The sequence below is a fragment of the Rhodnius prolixus genome, unplaced genomic scaffold, assembly GCF_049639745.1.
Source record: "Rhodnius prolixus isolate KJV_2025 unplaced genomic scaffold, Rpr scaffold_11, whole genome shotgun sequence".
Classification (NCBI taxonomy): domain Eukaryota; kingdom Metazoa; phylum Arthropoda; class Insecta; order Hemiptera; family Reduviidae; genus Rhodnius; species Rhodnius prolixus.
In genome coordinates, this window is record NW_027411625.1 from 3,876,744 (window position 1) to 3,894,403 (window position 17,660).

The 17,660-nt window shown below is 34.4% G+C and overlaps 1 protein-coding gene across 1 annotated transcript in view; it reads left to right on the forward strand.

Annotated features, from left to right (window-relative positions):
- The window catches only part of Ca-alpha1D (Ca[2+]-channel protein alpha[[1]] subunit D), a 438,304-nt gene that overhangs the window by 24,592 nt on the left and 396,052 nt on the right, over positions 1-17,660 (forward strand). The window lies entirely within an intron of this gene.

Below are 17,660 nucleotides of genomic sequence, written 5' to 3' on the forward strand. Positions count from 1 at the left end.
GTCCTATCAAGCCTTCCTTACATCTCCATCATCAAGTAAGTCTACTCTGAGTACAGATCTGTGTCGGGCTTTGGTTAGAGCAGATATCTCTTTCCACAAACTTAAAAATCCTCATTTCAAAGGATTCTTAGAGACCTATATTGGGAAAAAAATGCCTGACGAGAGCACTCTGCGGAAAAACTACCTGGAATATATCTATAAAGATACACTAACCAAAATTCGAGAACATATCAAAGATGGACCGATTTGGGTGTCAATTGATGAAACCTCTGACGTTGAGGGCAGGTATATTGCCAATGCAGTTATTGGAAAACTTGACAGTGATGCTGATGTTCTTTGTTGTATAAATCATTATAACTTGTAAAAACAAATTATTTTGTTCCTAATAAATTATTATAAATTGTAAAAATGTTCTTTTCTTGTATAAATAATTATAACTTGCCAAAAAAAAAAAAATTCCATTTTCATAAAAAAAAATGTCCATTTTACTTAAATATTCCAGAAAATATTTTAAGAAAATCACATATTACTCATCAGCTCATCACAGAGACTCATTTTACTAGCAGATCTTATTTCAACAGAACTGATCACCCTGATGATACTGCCCATAGGAGGCACTGCAATTCTAATAGAAAACTGTCTTCAATACAATCTGATCCCAACTAATCCTACCAATTCTCTTCAATCAACAGTCATCTCTCTCCCAATAAACTGAACAGACGATTCAAACTTCTCTCTCTAGACTTCTCGACAAGCGATCTAAACTCACTACAGAATAAATGACTTATCTACACTATGATACTAAAACCTGCCTGGACTTCCTGGAATGGAACTTTGGGGCTCAGCCAAAGCTTCCAATATCTATAGAATCCAATCCTTCCAATCAAAAACACTCCGTCGAATCCGCTAATGCTCCTTACTATGTCCCTGAACTCTACCTCGCACCGAGATTTCCTTGTTCCTTATGTTTCAAAAGCTGTAAGATCTCGTTATATTAAATTCTACACATCAATCACCTCGCATCCTAATCCACTAGTATCCAAAACTTACTGCATTGCCTGGAAATCACTCCAAGACGGCTGAAGCGCAGGTGGCCACGCGATTTTCTAAATGAAGTAAGTGCCAGTGCACAATAGTGAACTCCTCTTTGGGAGTTTTCTTTGGGATTGGGTGAATTCTCCCCTCATGCTATTCATGTACTTATCTATTATCATGTTGTATGCATCAACTTCACTTATTGCAGAAATATATTGCAGTTGTGAAAGTAAATAAAGTAAAAAAAAAAAAAAATCTAAATTATAATTTGACTAATACCAACACCAACACTAAGGCTTATTTTCAGTTAACTAAAACCATATAACAATTTCACCAAGAAAACAAACAATCTGGTGGACTTACGCCACTGTCATTCTCAACAGGTCAATTGTTTCTTTAGTCTGTAACTACAAATGCTCCTCCTCATTTACTCGTAGCTCGTATATTATTTGCTGCACGTTAATAGTGTTTTTAAACAACAATTATGTTTAAATCAGTTACCCTTTTTCGTAACCGGAGTATCGCTCAACAAAGATTTTCGGTATAATGTTTAAAAAAAATTGAAATCTGCACGAACAACTATTACGCGAGAGATTAGAGGAATTGAAAAATGTATAGCTCAGCAATAAATCCACACTACCTTTTGTCGTTCAAATCGATAAAGATAAGTAAAGATGTGTTGATGGAAACGTGGTGGAGAGTGAGGCAAAACCGGGTGCTCCATCGTTACCTTGCTGAGCAAAGTATTGTTTGTGGAAGCCATTAATACAGGTTACCACATGCTATCTCAACTCGAGTGGATAGGCAAAAAAAAAAAAAAATTATTAAGGCGCTAATGATCATATCAGCCAATTAGCCCCTCTCCACCCCAAAACACAAACAACCTATTTTGTGGGTGACCTATTTTTTTTTTTTTAACAATACACAAGCAAATTTTCGAAAAAAAGGTAACAGATCTAACAGTTAAATCTAACGTAGGTCTGCAGTTAGGTTAAAAAAAATAGACCTGCGAATGGAATTTGATTTATTGTTCAATTCTTGTCTTTTTTAAAATAGAGTATGTAATTAATAAGTTATTTCAGAAGAAAAAGGTTTAAATTTGTATAAGACCGCAGAGTAATATGCTTTTTCCTTTTCTTTACACAATTAGTAAGAGTAAACTATATACAGGGTGAACCAGTAAGTATTGTCCATAGGTCTTCCGTGAGTAGTACATCTAAAGTGGAGTTCAATGACGTTAAAATGAGTTACTCAGAAAGTTTTAGTCCGAATTCGATTCTGATGAGACGGTTAGAAAGACAGATAAATTTTCAAAAAATTGATACCATTTCGAAGCATAAATTATTCTCCAAGCAGCCTCAATCTTCCTCCTGGATACTGGAAAAATCAAAATAATCGAAATTTTTAAGAAAACTCATTAGGCCCCTTATGTGATCATTATCAGACCTAGTTGCTGGCACTTTTTATAAAAAGTTTCCTTGTCTAATGTGGGCTTTCAAACGGTATATCATTTTCCAGGATTCCTTTTTATCTTCGTATGAGAAATTACGTTTGTTTTGCAAGAAAATGTGTTCACGAGTTTTGTTTATCAAGTTGTTTAATTCATTGAAAACTCTTTTAGATGGACCAGTAGTCAATTTTTAAAGTAGGCTGTCTTATAATAAGGAAGTCAAAGGTTACAAATTGCACTTTAAACATTTACTTCTCTCTGAAATATTTGAGAAAATCTTAGGAAATATTTTAAACACGTACTATCTTGGAAAAACCATGTTTCCCAAATCTCTCGCCGCTCCATCCATATCCTAAAACAGTTTAATAGTTCCCGTCACCTTTTTCCAATTAAGGACCCGGCAACTCCTAGTTTCCTCTCTTATTTTCCCCCTATTTCGACTATGGTTGCTTAGTGTATGGCCCGGTCTTTCTGGTGGATATTGAAGCTAAGCTCAAGGCGCCTCTCATGAACTGCATCATAAGATTTATTTTCAGCATTTCCAGAGACTCTCGCATTTCGCTACGTTGAGTTGAAGTGGCTTTTTCCTGTCTATCGCCGCCAATATCTTTTGGCTTCTTTCCTTTTTCAAGTCATCCAGTCTCAAAGGCCTTCCTATATTTTTCAACTCCTTAAGTTTAAATCCTCCATCCATTCCCGTGACACCAGATCTCGCTCATCTGATCTCTATATTCCCTCTCACCGTACCTCATCCTTTGACAAATCCTTCCTTATACATGCTACCTCTCTCTGGAACTCCTTAACTGCATCTGTCCGCCATGCTCCTACCCTATCTGTCTTTAAATCCCGTCTATTCAGTTACCTCCTTTCTATTCAGCTTCCTCCGATATTTTAATTGTTTAATTTATTTCCTTAATTTCTGCTGTTATTTTTATTTTCACTTTTTGTAAATACTTATTTATTTATTTATTTTCTGTTTAATCACAGGCCAAACTGTTAAGGCCTCTATTTGTACCTGTGTTTATTCTTAGGGGACAATTGTCCCAGAATAATAAATTTCTTTTCTATTCTATTCTACTATTTTTATATTCGAAGGTTAATTTGCTTAGTTTCAAATAGGGTACAATAGAAAATTTTGAAACCAAGTCTAACAGATAAGGGAAATTTATTTGTAAGACACCTAGTTGTATTGGTTAATACCTAATTCAGATATAAGGATTATCTGTTGGTGGGTTCAAAGGGTTGTTAAGGCTTATTCACATTCTTATCTTTTTCAACAGTGTAGAAACATTTTTTAAAATCTTCAATTATTATTATTTTTGTTCTTTGCCGCACAAATAACATTTTTTGCAGTCAGAGGACCTTCCAAAACGTGTATTTCTGGTGGTAAATTAATATTGAAAAACCGATCACGAATAAGATGAAATTGTAACTTTGATCTTAAATATCTCGATAATATTAGGGATATCCAAAGTGGAATCAACGCAATTTTTCACAATTTTGTATGTAGTTTAGATAATCATTGTCAAAACCAGTGGTTCTTATGAAACTCAGATCAGGTTTTTTAGCCGTAACTACACCAAAAATGAAGATACAGCATCGGGGGGGGTGGAAAATTTGTAAACTAGACTAAAAAAACATATAGTTTACTTCGTGGGTTTTTTCGAAATTCCGCTTTCCTAAAAAGTTATTAGCGATTGGTGCGTTTTAAATGGATCCCCCTGTAAATTGCAGTGATTTTGAGATCGTCTAGCATCATTACTGGTTTCTCATGGCTTGAATACCCGTTCTGACATGAAATTTCTACGAGAAATTCAATTTTAAAGCGTTTACTAATGGGGGACACTCATCTAAAACCCAGCTAGTTTCTATTTAGACGATGTGGCTAAGCTAGCTGAAAAGGCCATCAGAGTAGCTAACTTGCATAGCGCTACCCTAATTTCACCATATAACCAAATTAAACCGACTACACCTGAGGCAAGTCCTACATTAATACGATCTGCAAGAGTAGAATTAGATAGAAAATCAGCTAGAGTGAACTCCAGCGTTACAATAATTGGTCAAATGGTCGGCAAGGCCACAGGTAAATTAGTTAGTTATTTTTATTTACTCTGTATCCACAATTATAACAGAAGTTACGACATTCTTAGTGCAATAAGTGACCAGATGAGGAATAAGGATTGGTAAATAATAATTCGCCAGGGATGGTCCTTTTCAGAAGCGATGTTGAGTATTATGTGAACACTGGAGATTGGTATGCCGTAATTAACTATTATAGAATGGCAATAAATCCGAAGAATGAATATATTAAATCAATTTTTGCTTTAAATGAAGACAATTCATTTGTTGTAATTGATCTTTAAATAAAGTTTTGTCTATCATAAATATAAGGCAAAGTTGTTGTCTTATATTGTGTATTTCATAGACTATTTTATCATTAGAGTTTATATTTTAGCCCGTAATTAGGAACTGATGTAGTCTATAATTGTTAAATTTTTCATAATTATCTAAAAAATGTGAAGCAAAATATTAAGACTTAAATTTAGAACGTGCTTTAAACTACATATGCAAAGTTTAGCTACCATTATCTCCTAAACTAATACATTGTATGTGTTTACATTTTACTCATATATAGAGACTGTTATGGTCTATAATTGTTCAACATTTTATAATGATCTGATGAATGGGGAGCGAGATATTGAATGTTGAATTTTAGTTGCTTTGAACCTAGAGAAGTTTAGCTGCCATTATCTCCTAAACTAATACATTGCATGTGTTTACATTTTACTCATATATAGAGACTGTTATGGTCTATAATTGTTTAACATTTTATAATGATCTGATGAATGGGGAGCGAGATATTGAATGTTGAATTTTGGTTGCTTTGAACCTAGAGAAGTTTAGCTACCATTATCTCCTAAATTAATACATTGTATGTGTTTACATTTTACTCATATATAGAGACTGTTATGGTCTATAATTGTTCAACATTTTATAATGATCTGATGAATGGGGAGCGAGATATTGAATGTTGAATTTTAGTTGCTTTGAACCTGAAGAAGTTTAGCTGCCATTATCTCCTAAACTAATACATTGTATGTGTTTACATTTTACTCATATATAGAGACTGTTATGGTCTATAATTGTTTAACATTTTATAATGATCTGATGAATGGGGAGCGAGATATTGAATGTTGAATTTTAGTTGCTTTGAACCTAGAGAAGTTTAGCTACCATTATCTCCTAAACTAATACATTGTATGTGTTTACATTTTACTCATATATAGAGACTGTTATGGTCTATAATTGTTCAACATTTTATAATGATCTGATGAATGGGGAGCGAGATATTGAATGTTGAATTTTAGTTGCTTTGAACCTGGAGAAGTTTAGCTACCATTATCTCCTAAACTAATACATTGTATGTGTTTACATTTTACTCATATATAGAGACTGTTATGGTCTATAATTGTTCAACATTTTATAATGATCTGATGAATGGGGAGCGAGATATTGAATGTTGAATTTTAGTTGCTTTGAACCTAGAGAAGTTTAGCTACCATTATCTCCTAAACTAATACATTGTATGTGTTTACATTTTACTCATATATAGAGACTGTTATGGTCTATAATTGTTCAACATTTTATAATGATCTGATGAATGGGGAGCGAGATATTGAATGTTGAATTTTAGTTGCTTTGAACCTAGAGAAGTTTAGCTGCCATTATCTCCTAAACTAATACATTGCATGTGTTTACATTTTACTCATATATAGAGACTGTTATGGTCTATAATTGTTTAACATTTTATAATGATCTGATGAATGGGGAGCGAGATATTGAATGTTGAATTTTGGTTGCTTTGAACCTAGAGAAGTTTAGCTACCATTATCTCCTAAATTAATACATTGTATGTGTTTACATTTTACTCATATATAGAGACTGTTATGGTCTATAATTGTTCAACATTTTATAATGATCTGATGAATGGGGAGCGAGATATTGAATGTTGAATTTTAGTTGCTTTGAACCTGAAGAAGTTTAGCTGCCATTATCTCCTAAACTAATACATTGTATGTGTTTACATTTTACTCATATATAGAGACTGTTATGGTCTATAATTGTTTAACATTTTATAATGATCTGATGAATGGGGAGCGAGATATTGAATGTTGAATTTTAGTTGCTTTGAACCTAGAGAAGTTTAGCTACCATTATCTCCTAAACTAATACATTGTATGTGTTTACATTTTACTCATATATAGAGACTGTTATGGTCTATAATTGTTCAACATTTTATAATGATCTGATGAATGGGGAGCGAGATATTGAATGTTGAATTTTAGTTGCTTTGAACCTAGAGAAGTTTAGCTGCCATTATCTCCTAAACTAATACATTGCATGTGTTTACATTTTACTCATATATAGAGACTGTTATGGTCTATAATTGTTTAACATTTTATAATGATCTGATGAATGGGGAGCGAGATATTGAATGTTGAATTTTGGTTGCTTTGAACCTAGAGAAGTTTAGCTACCATTATCTCCTAAATTAATACATTGTATGTGTTTACATTTTACTCATATATAGAGACTGTTATGGTCTATAATTGTTCAACATTTTATAATGATCTGATGAATGGGGAGCGAGATATTGAATGTTGAATTTTAGTTGCTTTGAACCTGAAGAAGTTTAGCTGCCATTATCTCCTAAACTAATACATTGTATGTGTTTACATTTTACTCATATATAGAGACTGTTATGGTCTATAATTGTTTAACATTTTATAATGATCTGATGAATGGGGAGCGAGATATTGAATGTTGAATTTTAGTTGCTTTGAACCTGGAGAAGTTTAGCTACCATTATCTCCTAAACTAATACATTGTATGTGTTTACATTTTACTCATATATAGAGACTGTTATGGTCTATAATTGTTCAACATTTTATAATGATCTGATGAATGGGGAGCGAGATATTGAATGTTGAATTTTAGTTGCTTTGAACCTGGAGAAGTTTAGCTACCATTATCTCCTAAACTAATACATTGTATGAGTTTACATTTTACTCATATATAGAGACTGTTATAGTCTATAATTGTTCAATATTTTAAAATGATCTGATGAATGGAGAGCGAGATATTGAATGTTGAATTTTGGTTGTGCTTTAAACTATGCGAAGGTTAGCTGTCATAGTCTCCTGAACTAATACATCATCTTATTTTTTTGTACTCGTTTATAGAGACTTCTGTATAATGCAAAAGGAATTTAAAGCTGAAAATTCTTTGTAATTCCGTGATTCAAATCTTACATGGTCTACGCTAGTAGATCAACTCTAACTTTCTCTATTTTTATTTTAATTTGCTTGCGTGTGATGATTATTCAGAATGAAGAACATAATAAAGATAAATCAGAAGAATAATTTGGAATAGAGTTAAAATAAAGCCTGTTTATTACTACACGACCATTTATTAATTCTTACAAATTAAGTCTTTTTTATTGATTGACTTGATTCTGAATTCTTTCAAGAATGTGTACACGGCTACGAAGTAGAAAATATCTTTCACATTATCTGGCAGATTGCAAACATTATTCTTAGTTGTTTTGAATGAATATTTATGAAAATATAACAATTCATCACGAGATTTTATCAAGCAATTTTCGCGCCTATTTTAAGGTACAAACTGACTAAATGCTGCACAAAATGAAAAAACAAAATAAACTATGAAAAGACTAACGCTATACTCTTCACCAAACGCAGACCCTCTTTTAAAGGACAAATCAGACACAATAATTCTCTGATCCCGTGGTCTACCCACGTTAAGTACCTAGGCCTAACTTTGGACTAACAAACTGACAAAGTAAACTCAGGCAAACTGGACTACACGACTATTAGTTCCTCTCTACTCTCACGTGACTCCAAAATGACTGTGGACCAACAAACTACTCCTCTACAAAGTAGTCATCAGACCGATGTTGCTCTACGCCTGCTCCGCCTGGAGCCTGACCTCTATTTTAAAAGAACCTGAGTCTTATCATACATTTTGGCCATCCCCCAAAACCTGAGCCCTATTAAAAATGATCGCTTTTGAGACATCGCTGTATATCTGAATTTTAGACTAGATAGGTCTACTAATTTTGGCTCTAATACTCTGCATTAACTTTAGTGAACATGTGTGAAAGTGAACTAGAACCATAAAAAAAATTATAGCTACTAATAAAATGTCTTGAATTGTACTATACTTTTTAATAAAACATGCGAGTGAGAAACGGCGACTCGCGAAGAAAATCGAGATGATGGTGAACTTGAGTTGGCTGGCTGCCCAAATCTGATGACGCCAGTCAGTAGTAGATCTAGATAGTAGGGGAGCCGACTTATTTCCTACAGTGTCGACCATATCCACTAACCAGAGTAACCCCAATGGGTTGCCTAACCGGGCGACTTTTAATAAAAGGTTTTTTTCTTTTAATTTTTCTCACTCGACATTCGTCCACATCAGATTTTTCTTAATTTGTATTGATATAATTAAATATTATCTGATATTTTAAAGTCGACTTTAAAATAAATTGATAAAATGAAGTCCCTAATCAATTCACTAATTGATACTTTTTTCTTTTTTTTTACGGCGCATCGATTACTGGGGTGATTAGCGCCTGCACTAATTGATATTATCGTGATTAAATTTGAGTAAAAAATTGCTTTTTCGGTTGTTTCTAACTGGCTGAAATTACGAGCTCAAATACGATTGAAATGATGGGTACTTGCTGATTGTTGTACCTTTTGTCGTTTAAATCAACCCTTATTCTCAACTTTTTGAACTCTTAAGTTTTTTTTGTTAAGGAGATTAGCAATAAATATTTAATAAATGAGGTTAACTCCGCTTCCATTGCATGTACAGCTTTGAAACTTCAGAAAAGGCACATCTACTTGAAATTCCAATTTAAAGATAACTCATTCATGAAAATTTAAAATGCTGTTTTTGCTCATTTTTGGCTACTTTTTTTTCTCAAAATCTATTAAATCTGTGAAGTTCCAAAAAAAATTATAGTTATAAAGAAGGATTTGCCCTTTATTTTAAAGCAAATTTGGGAATTTTATGTTTTATAGAAAAATAGAAAAAAAAATTAGGGTTTTAAAGTAATATACATGATCTCGCGGCAAAAAAGGTTTCGAAACGCTGCTTTAGGGTACGTTCACAACGGAGCTGTGAGCGTAGATGATAGCAGAGATGATAGGAGTGATGCATCAGCGCTTAAAGAAAAACGTGTGAGCGTGCACAACGAAGTGACTCATACGCGCTACTATAAACGAGCATAGATGATAGAATTAAATTTTTCATTTTTCTGCTAGCTGAACTCCAGTATCGGAGCTTCAAAATGGACGTAGAAAAATTAATTAGTGCTGTCTTTACTCATTATTTTATTATTTACTTTTAAACAATATTTTGATTTCTAAATCGTGCTTACATTTATTTTCATGTGTATTTATTTGTTTTTTCTCAATAAAACCATTACTTACCTAAGAGTAATCAGTAGTTTTTCTTCTATTGTTATAGGATTTCCATGACAATTTTTCCGTTTTCTTAATGTTGACTTATTTATTCTAAAATATAGTCGAATGTGGGTGGACCCATCCTCACATATTCAAAAAAAAACGATCCGGATAATTTATAAGTTCCTTATATAAATGGTGAAATTCACCCAAAGTACTTCGTTTTTTATTTATGGGTTGTACATGATATTTTCTAAAGCGTTTTTTCTTTAAAATATACCATTTCGTTGCTGCTGAACATAAAAACTCTTCTTCACTACTCGGACATGTTGCATGTATCACAGCTCCGTTGTGCCCACTAATCAGCGATTATATTTTACTCAATCAGTTATCATCTCTGCTATCATCTATACTCACAGTTCCGTTGTGAACGTACCCTTAGGCTGGAAACATAGTGGAGCGGCGAGCAAAGCGGCCGATGATAGCTGCTTCAAATGAAAGAGACCGGCGAGCAATGAGTCGCATGCACATAGTGACCGAGTTTAGTCGTGTTTCTCCTTTCGACGAGACATGATGGAGGAATTATTTCTATACAAAAATTCTTCCTTGCAAAATTTGGTATTTACAGCAGCTGAGAAGCAGGAGCTGCAGTGTTCATGATATAAACAGGACTAGACCTGAACAGAGGTGAATTCCATCACTTGTTCCAACAACTTCGGGAGCATCCTGGCAAGTTTCATTCGTATTTTCGAATGTCTATTTCAACATTTAATCACACTCCTTAACAAAAACTTACAGTTTTAAAAGTTAAGTATAAGGGTTGATTAAACGCCAAAAGGTACACAAATCAGCAGTTTCCAACATTTCATTAATACTTCATTGATATAATTTAAGTAATTTTACTGCATTAACTTTTCCTTCACATTTTTTAGAATTTATTAGATGTCACAGACCCTTATGCTGGCCATTTCCGTCTACAAAATATTTACTCAAGTAGCACACCATTTAACTTAGATTGACTGTAATATCTATTTATCTATAATAATCAAACTATTAATCACAGGTGAAAAAGAAAACGTTATAAAAAATATAAAAAAAATAAGAGGCTAAAAAATTCATAAACTTTTTTTACATCAATGATTTTATGCATTTATTTTTATTTTTAAATAAAAATCATTGGTTTAAGTTCATTCTTCGATTAAAGTAATTGTTATTTTATGTTGTAGTCAAACGTTTGTAATAATAAGTAATAAATAATCTGGCTTTATCGCAAATAATATAGTTTTCTTCAATTACATTCTCAATCTAGGTGTTCTTCCCACAATGTTATATATATGTAATATAAAATAAAGAAAATAAAGATATGCATATTTTTAGGACAGCTAATTATTCCAGTATTTTACCATAAGTAAAATTAGGAGGACTAAATTAAATTACAATTGAGAAATGAGTAAATATTGTTGAATAATCTACTTGTTATTAAATGTATGTTATTTGTGCTCACGAATATTTCGGTAAGACGAATTTAAGACTGAAATATTGTTTTGAATCCTCCGTGATTGAAATTTAAAAAGTGGCCGACTCTAACTTTGTTTTTTTCTACTTTAACATGCATGTATATGTGACTACTCAGAATAATTCATCACTCATTTTATCATAATTATAATAAAAAAATATTATGAATGAACTGGCCAGCATAAGGGTCTGTGACATCTAATAAATTCTAAAAAATGTGAAGGAAAAGTTAATGCAGTAAAATTACTTAAATTATATCAATGAAGTATTAATGAAATGTTGGAAACTGCTGATTTGTGTACCTTTTGGCGTTTAATCAACCCTTATACTTAACTTTTAAAACTGTAAGTTTTTGTTAAGGAGATTTTTGTACCTTTTGGATAGATTTTCCTTTTTGTCTATTTGCAAAGTTACGTCTGCTTTACAGATTTTTTAAAATTTGGAATAAGCTATTCTATCATTATAACCTGATAAGGTGTTAAATCGGAACCGTAACTACCACTGGAGAGATCTTTTTAAAGATTGATTATAGTTGCGGTCCCCAAACCATCCTCAATAACCATTTTTTTGAGAAAGCGTTTTGAATAAAATAGGAAGGTATTTGTACGTAAATAGCAAAATTAAACTGCGATTTCAGTACTTCCTTTTAAGAGGAGCAAGAAAAATAAACTGCGATTACAGTACTTCTCCTTAAAAGGCAAAGATTTTGAATCGAACGACAATTCATTGATGTAAATCGGTTCACTCATTGATAATTTTAACGATTGCAGTACTTCCTCTTAGTAGGTGTAAGAGCATGATGGCACTTCACAGCCACGTAGAGGAGCTTTAACCACTTATTTGAGTTAAATTTTATCAAAATCGGACTAAGCTTTGTAGAAATATTGGTAATAATAGTTTTAGAAAGGGCCTTATTTGGGTGGGGCGAACTCCCCTCCTTATGAGGCATAGCGTCGAGACTTTTAAAGTACAAATCTGTACAAAATTTTGATTCGAATGACACTTCATTCATGAAAATCGGTTCACGTGTCGATAATTTGAAACGACTGCTATACTTCCCCTTAACAAGTGTAAGAGCAGATCGTCGCTTTATTGTTACGTAGGGGAGCCCTAACCCTATCATCCTACCAAATTTTATCAAAATCGGGCCAAGATTTACAGAGTAATTAGTAATAATAATTTTGGAGGGGGCCTTACATAAAGGGGGCTAACTCCTCTCCCATTAGATGTACAGCGTGGAGACCCCCAAAAGGCACATCTACATAAAATTCCGAATCGAATGACACCTCATTCATGAAAATCGGTTCACGCGTTTAGGCGCTACGTTGTTTACAAAAAAGGTAACAAGAAGAACAAGAAGAAGAACAACAACAACAAGAAGAACAAGAACAAGAACATTTTTTGAAAAAGCCGTTTTTGCTCATTTTCGGCAACTTTTTTCTCGAAACCTATTAGATCTGGGTGGTTGCAAAAAAATTACAGTTATAAAGGAGGATTTGCCCTATATTATAAAGAAAATTTGGGAATTTTATCTTTTATAGAAAAATAGAAAAAAATTGTCAAAGTTGGGTGTTTTTCAACGTTACACTTTTTCGTGCAGTTTTTGATGGTCAACCCTTATACAACTGTCCTACCGGACAGTTTTAATACTAACCAGTATTGAAGGCATGTTAATCAAGAAAAGGACGAATTTCAATGTTAACCCCATTAATCCTGTCCCATTTCTTATCCAACACAAATCGGTTGTGATGTAGAAGATCCTTTTGGCCTTACAGAGGTTTCTTTAAAGAAAAACTACTCCAATAAATGCAGCAATATCCATTTTAACCTTTGAAAATTGAGCGCGATGAGAGCGAAGAAATCAAACATGTCACAACGCGTTGCTCTACTCTCTCTCTTGGTAGCGTTGCTCTATCTTCGCTTTGCTCCCCCACTATGTGCGGTCCCTTGTTTTCACCGCTTTGCTCTTCGCTATTATCGCCGCTCCACTATGTTTCCAGCCTTAGAGAAAATGCTACCCAACTCCTCTTTAGAAGGACCTCTAATGGAATTTCCCTGGTAAATATGGACAATAATAATTGTAGAAAAACCTCATTAAAACATATATACTAGTTTTAAAGAAATTCTCTGGGGCACTTCCGAGAAAATCTCAAAAAATTTAGAAATTCAGTCTCTATAGGGGCTGAAAGATTTTTTCATCGTTAAGTTATAGTCAGATTCTCTCATTAGAGAAAAATATTTAATTTTTTTGTTTTGTTTTAATTATCCAATGTATACTATACTTACTTACGTAAGTATACTATACTTACGGTAACACATTAATTTCAGAAAATGAGAAAAGAGACAGCAAATACTTGAGCTGTCACAGCGGTAAGTGGTAGTAAATATCGACTATAAATTTAAAAACAAAAAAAAAATGTTAAGTAGTTTGCAAGGCAGGTTAATCTCGCACTATGGTGATACATGGAGCAGATACTAGCAGGTTACTTGGCACATTATATAACCTTCCTATCATGGTTAAATATATTCCATCAGGTAACGTTCTATCTACTTGATATAAGCCTGTCGGAAAGAGCACGCTGCAAGTTCCATTAGATATTCTAACGTTCCCAAATATCATTACCATATTATAATCTGTTATATAAAATAAAAACTATGTATGAAGAACCTTATTTAACTATTAAATCATACGAAAATTCTTGACGTAAATAGAACAGCACCTTTCTAAAGAAGAAGGGTCATGGGCTCTTTTTTTTTTGCATTCAGTAACTTATTTTGCTTTTGAGAGTAAGTAATGATGATTGTGTAAAAGTTTGAAATTTAGTAAAACAATTGGCAACTGGGGCAAACTATTAATATGGTGCCCATAATAGTTCTTTAAAAGTCTTTCTTTGACTTTACAAGGAACAGGAAAAGTAAAAAAAATGCCTGAATTATCATAAAAGATTTGTTTTTCTTATTCTTTTAACTTAGAATTCCTTCTCCCCAAAATGATGCAACCACTCGATTTGACAAAGAATCTATAGAATAAACAATTTTTAGAAGGAAGATTACTTTTGAAGAAACGTACTGGGCGTGTCCAGGAATGTTACTATTATTTTCATAACTATTGTAGAAAACTGCAGAGAACATGACTAGAGACAGGCACAGTTTTACCACTGACGTGTTAGCTAGAGCTGGAAATGTGAACAAATGGGACATAGGCTAGAGTGGTTAGCGTTGGTCTGTCACTGACTAGTGCAGAGCCGTCATTTTAATGAATCATCTAGCTCTTCTCCCCTGACCCTGTGTATCCATGGCAACTTGAAGGATGCACTTACTCCTATATTAACACAGTAAAATGTCATATATTCCAGATGGATGCAACGAAATTGTTTCAAATATGCAATATTGTCAAAATGATGTATCCGTCAGTTCATATTTATTTACTGCATTCGCATGGTCGTACATTATTTCAATATTTTTATTAATTCTATAAAGAGCAGCAATACGAGATGTGGGCTTTAAATAACGAGACCATTGCTGTAAAACATTTTATTTGTAAATTTATACATATTTAGTTATTATCACCTTCAATATACACCCCTCCCCAATCCCTACAACGCTCCATGCGAATTTACCATTGTTCGAAACAGTGCTGGCAGTCTTTTTCTGTGAACTCCTGCATGACGCGTGCCGCTTTTTCTTTCACAGCTTCAACGGACTGAAATCCGTGTTCCTTTTAATGCAGATTTGACTTTGGGGGAACAGATAAAAGTCACATGGGGGCCAGATCAGGCGAATAAGGCGGATGGCCTAAAACTGGGATGTTTGTACTTGGCTAGAAAGGTCTTGGACAGACAATGCAGTGTGAGCTGGCGCGTTGTCTTGATGGAGAACCCCGTGACTTATTCTTCCACAAATCGGGTCGTTTTTTTCCTTACTCTTTCACGGAGTTGAGCAAGCACCTCACCGGTAGTAATGTTGATTAATTATAATCGATATTTTCATCCGTTTTGGACGTGGAAGGGCGACCTGGGCGGTCATCATCTCCGACGTCTTCTCGGCCATCTTGGAAACGCTTGAACCACTCAAAAAAACTCGCGCAAGTGATAAACATTTATCGCCATAAACTTCTTTTAATAAAAGATAAGTTTCAGTAGCAGTTTTACCAAGTTTTGATGTGAAATTTCACGACAATTCGTTGCTCTACTACATGTGTAGTATCATGTTTTCGGCAAAACGAAACTAACACCTCTTACACAAACGGACGATTCCGGTCGGACAGATTTCTCTACAAAACACGTGAGACGCTGCAATCGAAAGAGAAGGCTTTACGCCGCACAGCTGTCGGTCGTTAGGATTTGGCGCATGCATAGTTCTTCTGTAGCAGCATCAGTCTCGTTATTTAATAGCCACATCTCGTATAACAGAGAGAATAGAATTTGGTCCTGTGAACTAGGATGGCAATAAATGCTTCAGGGCATTGCAGGAAGTTTCGCTCCTTAAAGAGTTAAGCAGAGAAGCCTAGTGAAGAATTTTTATAAAAAGTGTCTTAAGAAATGTTTGATCAGATTTGGTAACCTGTGCGCTCTCTAAAGGTAACTAACTTACTTTTCTAGGCCTCTTAAACAAATTAAATTCTTATAAAATTTTGAAATTTGAAGTCTAAAATTAATGGAAACTTGAAATATTATTCTCCCCCATGAAAACTTTAAAGTTTCGAAAACATGGCACTATCGCATCACTACACCCTAACACTAGAAATAAGACCTTTTAAAAAATTGGTAATTAACAGTTTTACGCATTGCATGCTTCACACTCGATGAAGTGATTCTGGCTGGGGATTGCCAGTGCAATCAAAATGGAATTCCAAGTTTGTTGGTCTAGTAATCACCTTTATGTAAATTTTGGGCTAACCGCACAATATCCGAGGTCCTTCCAAATCCTCGGACTCCTTACCCTATTACTAGGTATATACTAGGTAACTCAGAATATTGAGATTACGCCAAATTTTAGATAGAGTTTTAGCCAGAAAGATCCGTTTTGTTTAGATATGTTTTGTAATTATACTCTTTCGAATTGATCGGCGTAGGGTGTGTCTGTGTTAAGTGTGGTCAAATTTCAAATTTTTGATTTTATTTTAGGTACCCCCAATCGGACATGACAATAAGCTTTTGTAACAAATTAGCTGACAAAAACTAAATTAGTGAATTGCTTTTTCAGTTTATTGCAATTGGCAAAACAGCAAACTTCGAGATTTTATTTATACTTGGTAATACTTATTGCGCTTAATCTTTATTTGTAGCATTCCGGCGAAAATTTGACTTCCTCTTGAGGGGGACTTCCTCTTGAGGGGGATTTCCTCTTGAAGGAGACTTCCTCTAGAGGGGGATATCCTCTTGAAGGAAACTTTCTTTAGAGGGGGACTTCCTGTTGAAGGGGACTTCCTCTTGAGGGGGACTTACTCTTAAGGGGGACTTACTCTTGAGGGGGACTTCCTCTTGAGGGGGACTTCCTCTTGAGGGGGATTTCCTCTTGAAGGGGACTTCCTCTAGAGGGGGATTTCCTCTTGAAGGGGACTTCCTCTAGAGGGGAAATCCTCTTGAAGGAGACTTCCTCTAGAGGGGGATTTCCTCTTGAAGGAAACTTCCTCTAGTGGGGGACTTCCTCTAGAGGGAGACTTCCTCTTGAGGGAGACTTCCTCTTGAGGGAGACTTCCTCTTGAGGGGGACTTCCTCTTGAGGGGGATTTCCTCTTGAAGGAGACTTCCTCTAGAGGGGGATATCCTCTTGAAGGAGACTTCCTCTAGAGGGGGATTTCCTCTTGAAGGAAACTTTCTTTAGAGGGGGACTTCCTGTTGAAGGGGACTTCCTCTTGAGGGGGACTTCCTCTTGAGGGGGACTTCCTCTTGAGGGGGATTCCCTCTTGAGGGGGACTTCCTCTAGAGGGGGATTTCCTCTTGAAGGGGACTTCCTCTAGAGGGGGACTTCCTCTTGAGGGAGACTTCCTCTTGAGGGGGACTTCCTCTTGAGGGGGACTTCCTCTTGGTGAGATGGTTAGTTAAACTTTCCTATTAAATGTCGGTAAAGAATAAACGTGCAATTAACGTTAGTACTTGTACGAAAATTGTGACTTGTTTGTTGTTGAAGTCATCCATCTTTTTACTTCAAATTCTAAATTTTATT